General features: G+C 49.5%; 1 protein-coding gene across 2 annotated transcripts in view; it reads right to left on the reverse strand.

The window, feature by feature from the left end:
* The window catches only part of ARHGAP32 (Rho GTPase activating protein 32), a 137,297-nt gene that overhangs the window by 37,379 nt on the left and 86,142 nt on the right, over nt 1-13,776 (reverse strand). The window lies entirely within an intron of this gene.

The following is a 13,776-nucleotide window of genomic DNA, read 5'->3' on the forward strand; positions in this document are numbered from 1 at the left end:
TTACAAAGTCTAGTAACAAGGAACTGATCTGAGAATGGTTTGGGTGGGAAGGGACCTTGCAAGGTCACCCAGCTCAGCTCCCTGCGCTCAGCAGGGATGTCTCCAACTAGAGCAGGTTGCTCAGAGCCCCAAACAACCTGACCTGGAATGGTTCCAAGGAAGGGGAAGCTGCCACCTCTCTGGGCAACCTCAGCAAGCATCTCACTACCCTCAGCTGAAGTTTCTTCCTTCTCTCCAGTGTCAGTGTTTAAAATGCATACAAGATCCATCACCTACAGCAGCAAAACCCTCTTTCCATGCTCTTCATTGCCAAATCATGCCAAATTTATGGAGTGCTGATAACAGGATAAGGATGATCACCACAATGTTAGCTTGTGTGTCACCTTTGTACAGACAGGAAAGCTTGATCCCAAGAAATCTGCAACACTTTCCAGGTTAAAGCTATGCCTGATGGACTCAAAGGCCATAAGGGATCACTAAGACAAGTATGAGCTGATCTCCTGAGCAAACAGACCACAGGACACCTCTGAATTAGAGGTAGATTTAGACTGGAGATCAGGAAGAAATTCTTTCCAGTGAGGGTGGTGAGACACTGGAACAGGTTTCCCAGGGAGGTTGTGGATGCCCCCTCCCTGGAGGTGTTAAGGGCAGGTTGGATGAGGCCCACAGACTGGTTTAGTGGGAAGTGTCCATGGCAGGAGAGTTGGAACTACATGACCTTTGAGGTCCCTTCTAACCCAAATCATTCTGTGAATCTATGAATTAATCTCCTGAAGTCCAGCATCCCTACTTTGAGGGAAGGACCACATGGTTAGGAGATACAAATCAGCTAGCTGAAGGCTACCTGAGAAAGGACAGTGGTTTCTATAGTACAAGGGCTGACAAGGTCCAGTTACTCACTCTAATCTTTGAATTGTGTCTGGAAAATACCCCAGTGCTGACTAAGCCAGGTCTGTGTGACAAAGCAGCAGGGATGGGTTCAGTCAGGTATCACAAGGGCTTCAAAGGTTTGCAACTGGAGGTGAGGAAATAGTAACACATGAGGCTGTAGGTCAATGGAAACCAGTTATCAGAGGCCCAAACTGGAAAACAAGTGGGAGCTGAAAATAAAATGATAGAGATGATGTAATTCAGCACACAGTCAGCAGCTCAGGTGACACAATGAGGTCAGAAGCCAGTAGCAGGACTGGGAAACAAGGGGAATAAACTGGGAAACGTAGAGCAAGGAGAAAATCAGCAAGAGAGACACTTGACAGACCTTTGTTCCCTTGCATTCACACTACATTTTGCTAAGCCTCTGTGTTCCAGCAGGGTTTAACGTGGTCCTTTTGCTTGGAGATCAGTGACACACTGGAAAATGAATGTTCTGACTCAGGTAACTAACTTCAGACCTGCTTGCCAGGAAGACAGCATTGGTCTCTCACCCAGGCTCACTTTGAGATCACCATCATTTGACCTTGCATGCCCAAGCACACACTGCACCCATAAATAAGGGAGACATCAAAATGTCCTGAAGCCTTTGTGGCACACTAAATACACCCTAAGAAGAAATCTTATTTTAGAACAACCCCAAAGGTGATGCATTGTGTCCCGTGGGAGGTGCTACTGGTGTGCAGATTTCCTCAGGTGGTGCAGTAGCTTTAAGGACAGCCAGGTGAGCATCAACAAGCAAACAAGCATCAAGATCAACCAAGTGATTGTATGCTAGATAATCAAGAGCCAAGATGTCACCTAATCCATTAAGTGACACCTGAGGAGGTTCAACTCTCACCCCAGCCACCTCTGCCAAAAGTTTCTCCATTTCAACAGTCTCCAGTGAGGAAAATGCCACACATCTCCTGTTGGTAGCATTCTTCCTTGATCAATCATAGAATCACACAATGGCTTAGGTTGGAAGGAACCTCAGAGGTCATCGACTCCAACCTCCCTGCCATGGCCAGGGACAGCTCCCAACTGGACTTAAGGCCTCATCCAACCTGGCTTTGAACACCACCAGGGAGAGGGTATCCACAACCTCCCTGGGCAACCTGTTCCAGTGTCTCACCACCCTTGTACTGAAGAACAACTTCCTCAGCTCCAGTCTAACCCTGCTCTCCCTCAGCTTCAAACCCTTGCCTCTTGTCCTGTCTCTAGACACTTTCATGAAAAGTCCCTCTCCAGCCTTCCTGTAGCATCCCTTCAGGTATTGGAAGGCAGCTCCAAGGCACCCTCAGAGTCTTCTCTTCCCCAGGCTGAACAACCCCAGCTCCCTCAGCCTGCCCTTACAGCAGAGGCTATCAAAGGCTCTGAAACAGTCTAAATGAAGCTGCAGCACAGCTGCTTGAGTCTCACCCACACTACTTCTCCTTCTGCCACAACTGGTAGCAGCCCTTCGGGGGAGCTTCCAAAAGCCTGACTGCGACCCAAGCCAGCCCTGCGTAACATCAAGCACTTGGGACACACACAGGGCCCAGAGCTTTCACTGATCCTCCCCAGGCAGCTCAGCCTTCAGCCCAGGCCTGGCAGCAGCTGAACCAGGCTAACCGGAGTGGCGGCGGCAGGCCAGTTGCTCCGGTTCTGCACGGCAGCACGCTCCAGCTGGGGTGGTGGGAGGAGGCAGGCAAGGAGAGAAGACCTGACATGAATCAACTGAGGCTGAATAATGCAGAGTTTGGCAGACGGAGCCCAGTCCTGGAGGTGAGAGGCTGCCTGCTCTTCCACAAGGCCTCAGGAAGACACTGGGAAGGAGCCTTTTTATTCCACCAGGAAAGGATATGAGCAATCCACATGGAGCAAGGAGGAGAGCCAGGACAAAGCACACTGCCTCCCTTTGCTTCAACCACAGGGCACAGCCCTTACCTCAGACTCCTCTGAAGTATGCAATGCTCCCAGGATGGTGAGGAGCATCCTTGGTGCCCTCCCAATCCCTTCCAGAAGATGCTTACCTCCATTTTCACTAGCTGCAGGGCAGCTGTTTACAACCCAGAGAAGCTCCTTTCAACTTACACTGAGCTACTCTTCCAGGATCAGTATCGTTCTGTGTCTTTTCCTATTTACAACCCTGAGTTTCCAAACTGCTTATACTGTAGATACCAACACCTGCACTAAGCCCTGAGATGATTTTGCCTTTGGCAGCAGAATTCCTCCTCACCTGGAGTGAAAACAAGACTGAAGACAAGGATCATGAGTCTCATTCATGTTACAGTCACTTTTTACAGCACTAGCAGGATAAAATAGCTTTAGAGAGGATAAAAACATCTTTTTCTCGTACATTCTCCTTACCCAGCTAAAGAAGTGAAGAAAAGCTTTACTGAAAATGAAAACTGGGCCCAACTGGGGGCTTACAGTGAACTAAATCTGCTTTTTAAGATGCAGGAATGAAGATATTGCATTGTTTTGCCTGCTTTATTCTTTCCCTTTCTCTTACCAGACCAGAGCTTTGATTTCCAATGAGATTCTTTTATCATGCCCAGAACAAAGGAGGTCCAGGGAAGAGTGGAAGGGGAAGGCCTCCTTGTCTTGCCTGTCATAAATAATAAGATCCTGCAGGGCATTTAGTCCTTAAAATGGACTATAGCTTCTAGGAGGTTTTCTGAACAAATAGGAAAAGACAAGCCATGGCTACTTGCAAAGTGTCTCCTACCACCACCCTACCTCTCCTCCCTGGGAATGTTATTTTTCAGAAAGGATTCACTGCCCTGGGGCTCCCACAAACAAAGGAGGAGCATTTTTAAGTAGGAAACACCATCCCCCCTTCTCCTCAACAACAGCATCCATAATATTAATGCTTAGGAATGCATCCTATGGCAGGCTGAGGAAGGGGAGGGGGAACAAAAAGATGAAGGGATATGCAAAAATCTATTGAAATTCAAATTCTAAGCATTCCCATCTGGCAGCTGCCTCTTTGGAAGCTGGGTATAAATCCTGCTGGAAGAGCTGAGCTCGCATCTCCCCAACCCCAAGGACCTGGTGGGCAGCTGGAGGGGGCATGCAAGCTGAAATTCCTTCTCCCTTGGGATTTGGGTGGGAAGCTTCATACAAATCACCCCAGACATGAAATAGGTTCCTTTTAACAGCTCCAGCTCACTGCACACTCGTGACCTCAGAGTAAGTCCAATAAACCAGTTTACAGCTACAGACCTGGTGAGTACCGAAGTGCAATAGAAACCTGAACTCGGAGATTAGTAAAAGGGAAGCAGAAGTAAAACAATTAACAAGGAGGGAAGGGGGAAGTAGGAGGCGGTAATCAATCTCCAATTGGCAAGAGAAGCCAACCATCAAGCCAGGCAACCTGCCCAAGGGCACAGATCCCTGAGGATCTCCTCCCACAGCAGAAGCTAATGGGTCTCCACGCAGGTGCCAGGGTGTCAGGTGAAAGAGTGGCACCGGAAACTGTTGAGGAGCAGGTATTTTTTCATCTGGATGAACACACAATCCCAGTGATCTGTCGGAAAATGTGATCCCAGTGATCTGCACAAATATGTGATCCCAGTGATCTTGCTCCATACGTGATCCCAGGCTACTCCACCACAACCGAAGTAATTCGAGAGCCTTGCTTGCACTGCCCCTGTATAAGATCCCTCAGTTTGAGCACCTCACCTGCACTATCCCAGTATAAGACCAGTTCCACTCCAGGCACAGCCTCCTGTACCACACAGACCTGTGTGCTGCACACTGTACTTGCCCTGCTGTGCCCAGCTGGGGGGTCTGACCCCCAGGATGTGCCAGCAATTTCATCATGGAAAGGGCTCTCAAACACTGGAACAGGCTGCCGAGGAAACAGGCTGAATCCCCATCCCTGGAGGTGTTTAAAAGCCACAGAGACGTGGTGCTAAGGGACATGGTTTGCCACCAGCCCTGGCAGAGCAGGACCATCTAAAAGGTCTTTTCCAACCAAAACGATTCAATGATTCTAAGGCACCTCTTTGCCCAAAGCAGCATCGCCAGACAAGAAAAGAAAAATATCCTCATTTAAAGCCATTAAATGCTGCCGACCCGCACGTTAAATACCTGGCAAGTTACTAAGCAACAAGTGGGCGCAAGGACCTAAAAATACTCTTCAGGTCTTACATAAGAAAGGCGCCGAAGGGGGGGTGGGGGATGAAGCCGAGACCTCCCTTACCTTCCTCTCCCGGTCGTGGGGCTGAGAAGCTCTCCCGAGCAGCTCTGTCCCCCAGGGGGGCTTAGCCTGGGCTCTGCCCGCCCCTGCCCAGGAGGGGACGGAGGAGCCGAGGGCAGAGCGGGCGGCGTGGGCCCGGCCGTCCCGTCACGGTGCTGGGCAGCACGGCGCGGCGCGGCTCGGCTCGGTCCGGTCCGGCTCGGCTCCGGGAGGCTGGCGGAGGGTACAGCCGCCTCTGCGGCTCCTGCCAGGCCCCTCCCCGGAGAGCCCGGCCCCGTCCGCCCCGGCTCCACCTCCCGCAGGTGGATCTTTCCACGCCGGCTGCCGGAGCTCCTGGCTGGGGGCCGGGCACAGCCGGGGTGTCCTCCCTCCCTCCCCTCCTCCTCCTCTCTCCCAGAGACGCTCCGCTGAGCCGCAGTGGGGCTGAGGGCAGACAAAGCGTGGGGCCTCTTTCCCTGCCCTGCTTCCCTCTCCTCCGTCCCTCGCTCCCTCCCCCGTGGCCCTTTGGACCGCGGCTGGGCCATGGGTTCATCAGTGGGCAAAGGGCAGAGGAGCAGCAGGGGAAGGAAAGCAAAACACAGCTCGGTCTGGGCAATGTCAGACCTCTGGTTTCTCTCAACATCACCCATGACCTCTCCTCCATCTCTCTTATCAGGATGGATTCTTGTTTGCCATCCTCTTCCAGCTTGGGAGTACCTCAGGAAAACAGCAAGAATGCAGCCAGAAGAGCTGCACCCAAGTTTATCCATAGGATCACAGAATCCTTTTGGATGAAAGAGACATTTAAGATCATCAAATCCAACAGTTAGCACAGTCAGGTCACCACTACACTGTCTCCCAGCTTGGGAGAACCTTGGGAAAACACAAGAATGGGGCCAGAAGAGCTACGCTCAAGTTTATCCATGGGATCATAGAATCACTTTGGTTGGGAGAACTTTAAGATGATCACATCCAAACATTAACCTAGCACCACTGAGTCAAACCCACAGCTTTCTTGTTCCTTTTATGGAACTAAACTGCACCTTCATGCCACCAAAACTACAGAGGAACATCACAGAGAGGGACAAAACCCAATCTCATACAGACTGCAGAGGTCAGGGGTAGGTTTGTGCCATTCTTAAGGCACAGGTGCCTCACTGCAAGTCATCATAAAGGTTGTCTCAGCACGCCCAAAAAGAAGGGACAGATGTTGAGCATGCTGGAATGCTTTGAAACCCATCCAGACTTGCAGACTGGACCACATTCAGGTGAGCCCCACCTGCCCCTGAGCTCTAGTGACACTTTGCATCCAGGATGTCCCTTCTGTTAATCTAATTACAGAGCTGTCCCCTCCTACCCCAGTAGGCTGTTAACCAGCACAGTTTGTAATCGCATTGATCAGCTCACTGAGAACAAACCCAGCTCAAAATTCTGCTGGAGTTCTGCTATGTGAAACACCAAACTAAAATGACACAGATGAGTTTACAGTGACCTAGTTTCACAGCTCAGCTCCAAAACCTGCCTGTACCACCTCACTACACTCCAGAGCAGAAAGCAGAAGACATCATAACTTTGCCACCAGCACTGCTTGGCCACACCAAGGACCCAGCAGCAAGGACCAAAGCCAGGAGGGTCACAGGGCTCAGGAAACTTCAGCCAGGCTTTCTAGCTTTTTTTGTTGGTGGTGTTACCTGCATTTATGGCATGCCTGAGGAATAAAAGCTGCTGCTGACCCCCAAGCCCCTGGGCTCACAGGAGGCTGCAGTGTCGTTCATCAATCTCAGTAACTGCTGCCACACACTTTGAAATGTGGGCTCACCAGATAAGGTGGACAACCTCAGGGTCAGAAGGATTAAAGAGGAATCTGCTTCTATTTATGCAGACATCTTGATGATCAGGAGGGTAAAACTCGTTTCTTTTGGTGCCCATAGTTTCTCCCCAAGGAAATGTATTCATTGCTAACTGGTTTGCTGACTCATATCTCCACATAAGACTGGTTCTCCAGCTCCTTGTTAGACATGCTATTTATTACTGGAATTGTTTGGCCTGGACAATGATCACACTATCTATCACATTACTTTTTTTCCTTAGCAGCCAAGCACGACTCCTAAAGCTGGTTCTAGATGTCTTGTGGACAACTCTGAACGCAAAACCTTCTTCCTGATACCAGCTCACCACCACAGGAACGTTCCTCATATCAAACCCAATGAGAAAATCCCAACACAAACAGAGGGTGAATGCAGCAGGAAGACAACAGCTGCAAGCTCAGTGACACAGAGCTCCCTCAACTGTAGGTTTGTACCTCTGCAAATGATTGCTCTGATGTGATCATTGCCTGAGGAGCTCTTTTACTACACAGTGCACAATGGGCCACCTTTCCCCCACCTGCACTCAGCTTCCTGTAAAGAATACTTCATGCTTGTAACAAAACACCTTGCTTTTAGGAATGAAACCTGAGCAACCAGGGACGTGGCTACAACAAACCTGTGTCAGGCACAGCACTGCCATAAACAGCTCCAGAGCATGCTCACAGCACCACATGGACACATCCTCCCTGGCTCTGGAGTTTGATGGGCTCTGCCCTCCACTGGACTGAACAGTACTGGGATGCCCTTTTGCTTCCCCTGAACATCTGACAGGCCTCAGCACTTGAAATCATAGACAAAAAGGCTCTATCCACATGCTTGTCATCCTTCAAGTATCCTGAAGTTTAACCTATCCTCCAAAACTTATTTCACATGGAAGTATTGGGAAAGCAAAGTAAGCTACAAAAACGATATTAATACACCCTGCAGCTTCTCCACTTCCCTGTTTTCCAGATGTAACCACAGAAGGAAGCTTCAAGCCATTATTAGAAGGTAGGCAGCCAGAATTTTTTTTTTTTTTTTTGCTTCTAACTCAGCTGGGTTCATCCTGCAATGAAATTCTCGCCAAACACACAAAAAAGAACCCCCAAAATATACAACTCTCCCTCATTTAATTAACAGTTTTGGGGACAAGCTAATGTTATAGATGAAAGCAGATAGAGATAATTAAGATTAAAGATAAAAGGAGGCTAGGAGGTTAACCCCCACCCCAAGAGAACAGCACAGCATGCAACAGACTGCCAAGGGACAACCTCAGAGTCACAGAATGCCAGGTTGGAAGGGACCCCAAGGATTATCTGGTTCAGCCTTTAATGACTTGAATGATTTGATTTGATTCACAGACCTCACAGAAAATCAGGTTTGACATCAAGGTGCCTGGACTACCCTGTGGTGACTCAGTCTCCTGGTGGATGCAGCCATGGCCGGCCGGGTTTGCAAGAAAAATGATCCCAAATATTCCATTTAGCAAGGCAAAAAAGCAGCCAGGAACGCTGCCAGGAACAGAGGGCTTCCACCTGCCTGTTGGTTCCCATGAGAACAAGGCAGAGAACTTGAAGCAGGCTTCCCACTGGTGTTACAGGATTAAATGCTGAAGAAGAATGAGTGCAGCACTGACATAGGTTCTTAAATGAGATCTGGCAGATGAAACCTCAGCTCAGCAAAGTCTTCTGAATTAATCACAGGCGCAGGCTGATTCATGAGCTAGCAAAGCAAGTCCTAAAGGCCAGAGTAAGGTTGTGCTCTGCAGTTTGCAGCAGCTAAACCCACTGCCAGTGAGAGGGGAAGAAAAGCAGGGAGGAGAGAGAGATGGAGACAGAGAGGGGAGCAGGGCAGAGTCTTGCCTTGGCTGCCTGTGTAGGATTATGATGGAAACATGCTGCAGATCTTGTCCAAGCAAAAGGCAAAATGATTTTCTGGGGTTGTTTAGCCTGGAGAAGAGCAGAAAGGAACTTCTCAATGCTTATCAAGATCTAAAGAGTGGGGGGCAAGTGGATGGGGCCAGACTCTTCTCTTCTCTCCAGTGGTGCCCAGCATCACGACAAGAGGCAATGGGCATAAACCAGAACCCAGGAGGTTCCACCTAAACCTGAGGAGAAACTTCTTTGCTGTGAGGGTGCTGGAGCCCTGTCCCAGGCTGCCCAGAGAGGTTGTGGAGTCTCCTTCTCTGGATAGATTCCAAACCCACCTGGACATTGTGATCCTGGACAACCTGTTCTGGGTGACCCTGCTTTAGCAGGGGGGTTGCACTGGACGATCTCCAGGAGGTCCCTTCCAAGCCCACCCTGCTGGGATTGTGTGCAAAGAAGGGGACAAAGAGAGCACAACAAACTGCCTCATCTCATTACTGCAAAGCTCTCAGCATAACTGCTGAGTTCTGCTCAACCCAGCTATTACTGCAGTCCCTTTTTGACAGCTTGTTAGGAAGGAACAAAAAAAAAAAAACAACCAAACCAAACCTAGTTTAAAAATAACAACTCTCCCCCAACCCCACCCTGAGCAAGTGGAGAGCAGGCAGAGTGAGAACTCAGCATAGAATGTGTGAGAAGGAAGCTGCCCTTACTAACAGAACTTTGGTGCCTCCAACACCTCTGCACTCAGCCAAGTTCTATTGCTTTCCTTCACAAGCAGTGGACTCGGCCTCTCAGCACAGGTGAAGCACACCCAGCTCCAAACACTGTGCTTATTTCCACACCACAACCAGGACTGCAGCTCTTTTTCACCTCCACAACACTCAATCCATGCCCTTCTTTCCAAGCTGAGGCACACACAGGCTGTGCACAGATCCAAACATCCCACTTGCTCTCTTTCTCTTTCATGATTTCCAATTCCTCAAGTACCATAACCTACATTACCTGTCAAAAATGTGGGAAGCCTGCAGCTACTGTCTCCAGAAAGCCTCAGGGACTGTGACTGACCACACATAAGGAAGAAATTGCACTGCAGGCAAGGCAGAAATTCATCTCTCTCTTCCTTCTACCTGTGTTTCAGGCATTTCTCTGTGATTCCAGGACATCCAAGGCTGATTCCCAATGCTGTTTTTACACCAGTAGTGCCTCCCAGTGGAGATGCAGGAGATGCTGGGAGATGTTTCTCAACTGGTAGAGCTCTTCTGCCAGGACAGCTGTGCCTACCCCCTGACTGGGTGTTTTGGGTGGCTTTGTTGGGTTTTTGTTGTTTTGTTTTTTTTTGTTGGCAGAGAACCTGTCAGCTCTGGATGTGATTCTTTTTACACCTACAGAAACTCAGCTATGTCATGACAAACACTAGAGCAAACCTGCTTTGAAGCTGGAGACAAAGAGTTCACTGTGCCCTGCACCTGCACTGTCACTGCTCTTGTACCAAGAAGCCAAAAGGTCATCAGATCAATCCCCTTTTTTCATTCATCTTCTGCAAATGACTGCATGGGCTACAAGGCAATACTCACATGCAAGAACTTATCCCCCTAAACTACTTGCTCTGCACAAAATGTGTTTCTGGCATTACCAGGGTTTCCCTTCTTGGAAGATAGGAGGAAGAACCACAGAATGATAGAATGGTTTGTGTTAGAGGGGACCTGTCAAGGTCACCTAACTCAACTCCCTGCACACAGCAGGGACATCTGCAGCTACAGAAGGCTGCTCAGATTCCCAAACAACCTGACCTGGAATGGTTCCAGGGTTGGGGCATCTCCCAGCTCTCTGGGCAACTTGGGCCAGGGTCTCACTACCCTCAGCATAAACAATTTCTTCCTTCTCTCCAGTCTGAATCTCCCTCTTTTAGTTTCAAACCATCACCCTTTGTCCAGTCTCAATAGGCCCTGCTCAAAAGTCTGTCCTAATCTCCTTGAAGTCCTAAAAGGCCAACAGAAGGTCTCCCTGGAGCCTTCTCTTCTCCAGGCTGAACAACCCTAGCTCTAGCAGCGGGGCCTCACAGCAGAGGGCTTCCAGCCCTCCCAGCATTGCTGTGGCCTCCCCTGGCCCCGCTCCACCAGGTCCCTGTCTGTGCTGTGCTGAGGGCTCCAGAGCTGCCCAGCACTGCAGGGGAGGTCTCAGCAGGCACAGCAGAGGGGCAGAATCCCCTCCCTGCCCCTGCTGCCCACACTGCTGGGGATCAGCCCAGGACAGGCTGGGGCTGGGCTGGCAGCGCTCGGTGCCAGCTCCTGTCCAGCTTTGCACCCCCAGCACCCCCAAGTCCTTCTCCTTGGCTGCTCTCCAGCCCCTCACACCCAGCCTGGATTTGTACCAGGAGTTGCCCTGGCCCAGCTGCAGGGATGCTCACCACAAATACCCATCTGCACCTGCCCAGTGCACACAGGATCTAGAATCCAGAGTTTCTGTCAGCCTCTGTCCCTTGCACACAGGCTCCAGGGAGCTGTTCTCATACTTTTCCAGCAGAATCACAGATTTTATGGTGCAACTTTCATAGGAGACCAGATGAATCCTGAATATAGCAGCATTTCCACAGATCAGCCCACAGTTCTCATCCTTTTCTATTTCTGCCAAAAAAACAGGAAGGGCAAAAAAAAAAAAGGGGGGGGGGGAGGAGGAAATCACTTGAAAAAAGGGAGAGAAAAGAGAAAAGAAGGCTCCAAGGAAATGCAAATCCAACAGCAAAATGCTGCTGCAGCCTGGATTTGTTCTGCAATTCTGTAGGCAAATTTAAAGCCCTCCAAAGACTAACCAGTGCAGCAGCACATCTTCTAGCTTTGTGCCACCATAAATCCCCTTCTCCTAAAAGCAGGGAATTACTGGAGCAATTCAGATTAAATCAGCACTTGATCAGAATTTTCTGCACTGAAAGCAAGCAAGTCACATAACAATGGAAGGCCAAGCTTGGCATTCCTAATGGATCCAAGATGCAAACTAACAGCAAAATAATACTGCTTAAAATTAAAAAAAGTCCTGTTTTTCTCACAGGAAGCATGAAACACAGGAGTAAAATAAAGCTTTAAAGCCTGGTTAAGAGAGAAATCCACCTTTTGGTGGCTTTAGAAGGTAACAATGGAAATGCAGAGCAGGATTTCAGTGGAGCTTTACGTGTAGACAACCAGAAGAAGATTTGCAATCAGCTGCAATCAAATTAGAGAAGAGGTTTGTCACTTCCCAAAGGCTTAAAAATCCTTGAGTTGCACCAATATTGGATTCCTCCATAAAGTAAAATGGAATCCCTCTGCTGTGGGCAGCAGGATCCATGAGAGCTCTGACTGGCTACATTTATTAGCATCACTTCACAGGTTCACAGATTGCATCAGATTGGAAGGGACCCTCAAAGGTCCATCTTGTCCAAGCCCTGCAGGCAGCAGGGACACCCCCAAGTAAATCAGGCTGCCCAGGGCCATATCAAGTCTGATCTTGAATGTCTCCAGGGATGGGGCCTCAATCACCTCCCTGGGCAACCTGTTCCAGTATGTCACCACTCTCATTGTGCAGAACTTCCTCTTACTGTCCAACCTAAATCTGCCCTGCTCCAGTTTCAAACCACTGTCCCTCATCCTATCCCCACAGAAGGTTCTAATCAGTCCCTCCCCAGCTCTCAGGCAGGCCCTCTTCTGGTACTGGAAGGCTGCTCTAAGGTCTCCCTGGAGCCTTCTCTACTCCAGACTGACCAGCCCCAACTCTCTCAGCCTGTCCCCATAGGGGAGGTTCTCCAGCCCTCTGGTCATCTTTGTGGCCTCCTCTGGACCATCTGCAGCAGGTCCATGTCCTTCTTGTGCTGGGGACACAGGATCACACGGCCATTAAACCATTTCTTTTTACTCCAAGAACAGATTGGGAGGATCTCTAAGAAAGGCACAGTGACCCTGCAAACACATCTCCACCTCAATCCAAAGGGACTAGATGAAAACAGAGTGACATCAGAGGACAACATGTTGTCTGGACACTTCACAAGCAACACAACATGCTGCCTGCCTTACTAAATGGTCCTGATCTAGCCTGCTGGAATACAAAACTTACAGAGCTTGCTGCTCAGGCTCTGCTAAAACTCCACTCCCATTTTCTTTCAGGTGTTCAGGAGATCCAGGAAAACAAAATCATTTCAGAAAACAAAGCAGAACTAAAATGTCTGTGATCCAAGCCCTCTCAATAACTGAGGCTCCAATTGTTTAGGTACATAAAATGCAGCAGAGACACATCTCAGTTCCTTAGTTCCACTGGAACACTTCCATTTTACTGATTATTAGGTTTGAACTGCCCAGTGACATGTTCATGACAGTTGTTTTCTGTCAGCATGCAACTGGGCACACACTGGGGTCCTTTGCTTTGCCATAAATCTACAGCACTTAACCACATTGCTTTTCTCTCTTATTCAAGCCATTTCTTTCCTCCACAAACAGGGTTTGGCACACTCTTTGAATATATTTTTCTGAAAGCCTGGAAGGGGTGTGGTTAGCAGATCCAGAGAGGTTTTCCTCCCCCTCTACTCTGCCCTGGTGAGGCCACATCTGGAATATGGTGTTCAGTTCTGGGCCCCTCGGTTCAAGAAGGACCTCAGGGAACTGCTTGAAGAGTCCAGCACAGAGCCACAAGGATGCTGAAGGCAGTGGAACATCTCCCTGCTGAGGAAAGGCTGAGGGAGTTGGGGCTTGGAGAAGAGGAGCCTGAGGAGTGCCCTCATTCATCTTGATAAAGATGTGCAGGGCAGTGTGGGGAGGACAGAGCCAGGCTCTGCCCAGGGATGTCCAATGACAGGAGAAGGGGTTCCATCTGAACAGAAGGAAAACCTCTTTCACTGTGAGGGCTGACAGAGCCCTGGAGCAGGCTGCCCAGAGAGGTTGTCTCCTTCTCTGGAGATATTCAAAACCCCTCTGGATGCATTCCTATGTGACCTGCCCTGTGTGACTCAGCTCTGGCA

This window comes from Indicator indicator, chromosome 34 (genome assembly GCF_027791375.1).
Source record: "Indicator indicator isolate 239-I01 chromosome 34, UM_Iind_1.1, whole genome shotgun sequence".
Classification (NCBI taxonomy): Eukaryota; Metazoa; Chordata; class Aves; order Piciformes; family Indicatoridae; genus Indicator; species Indicator indicator.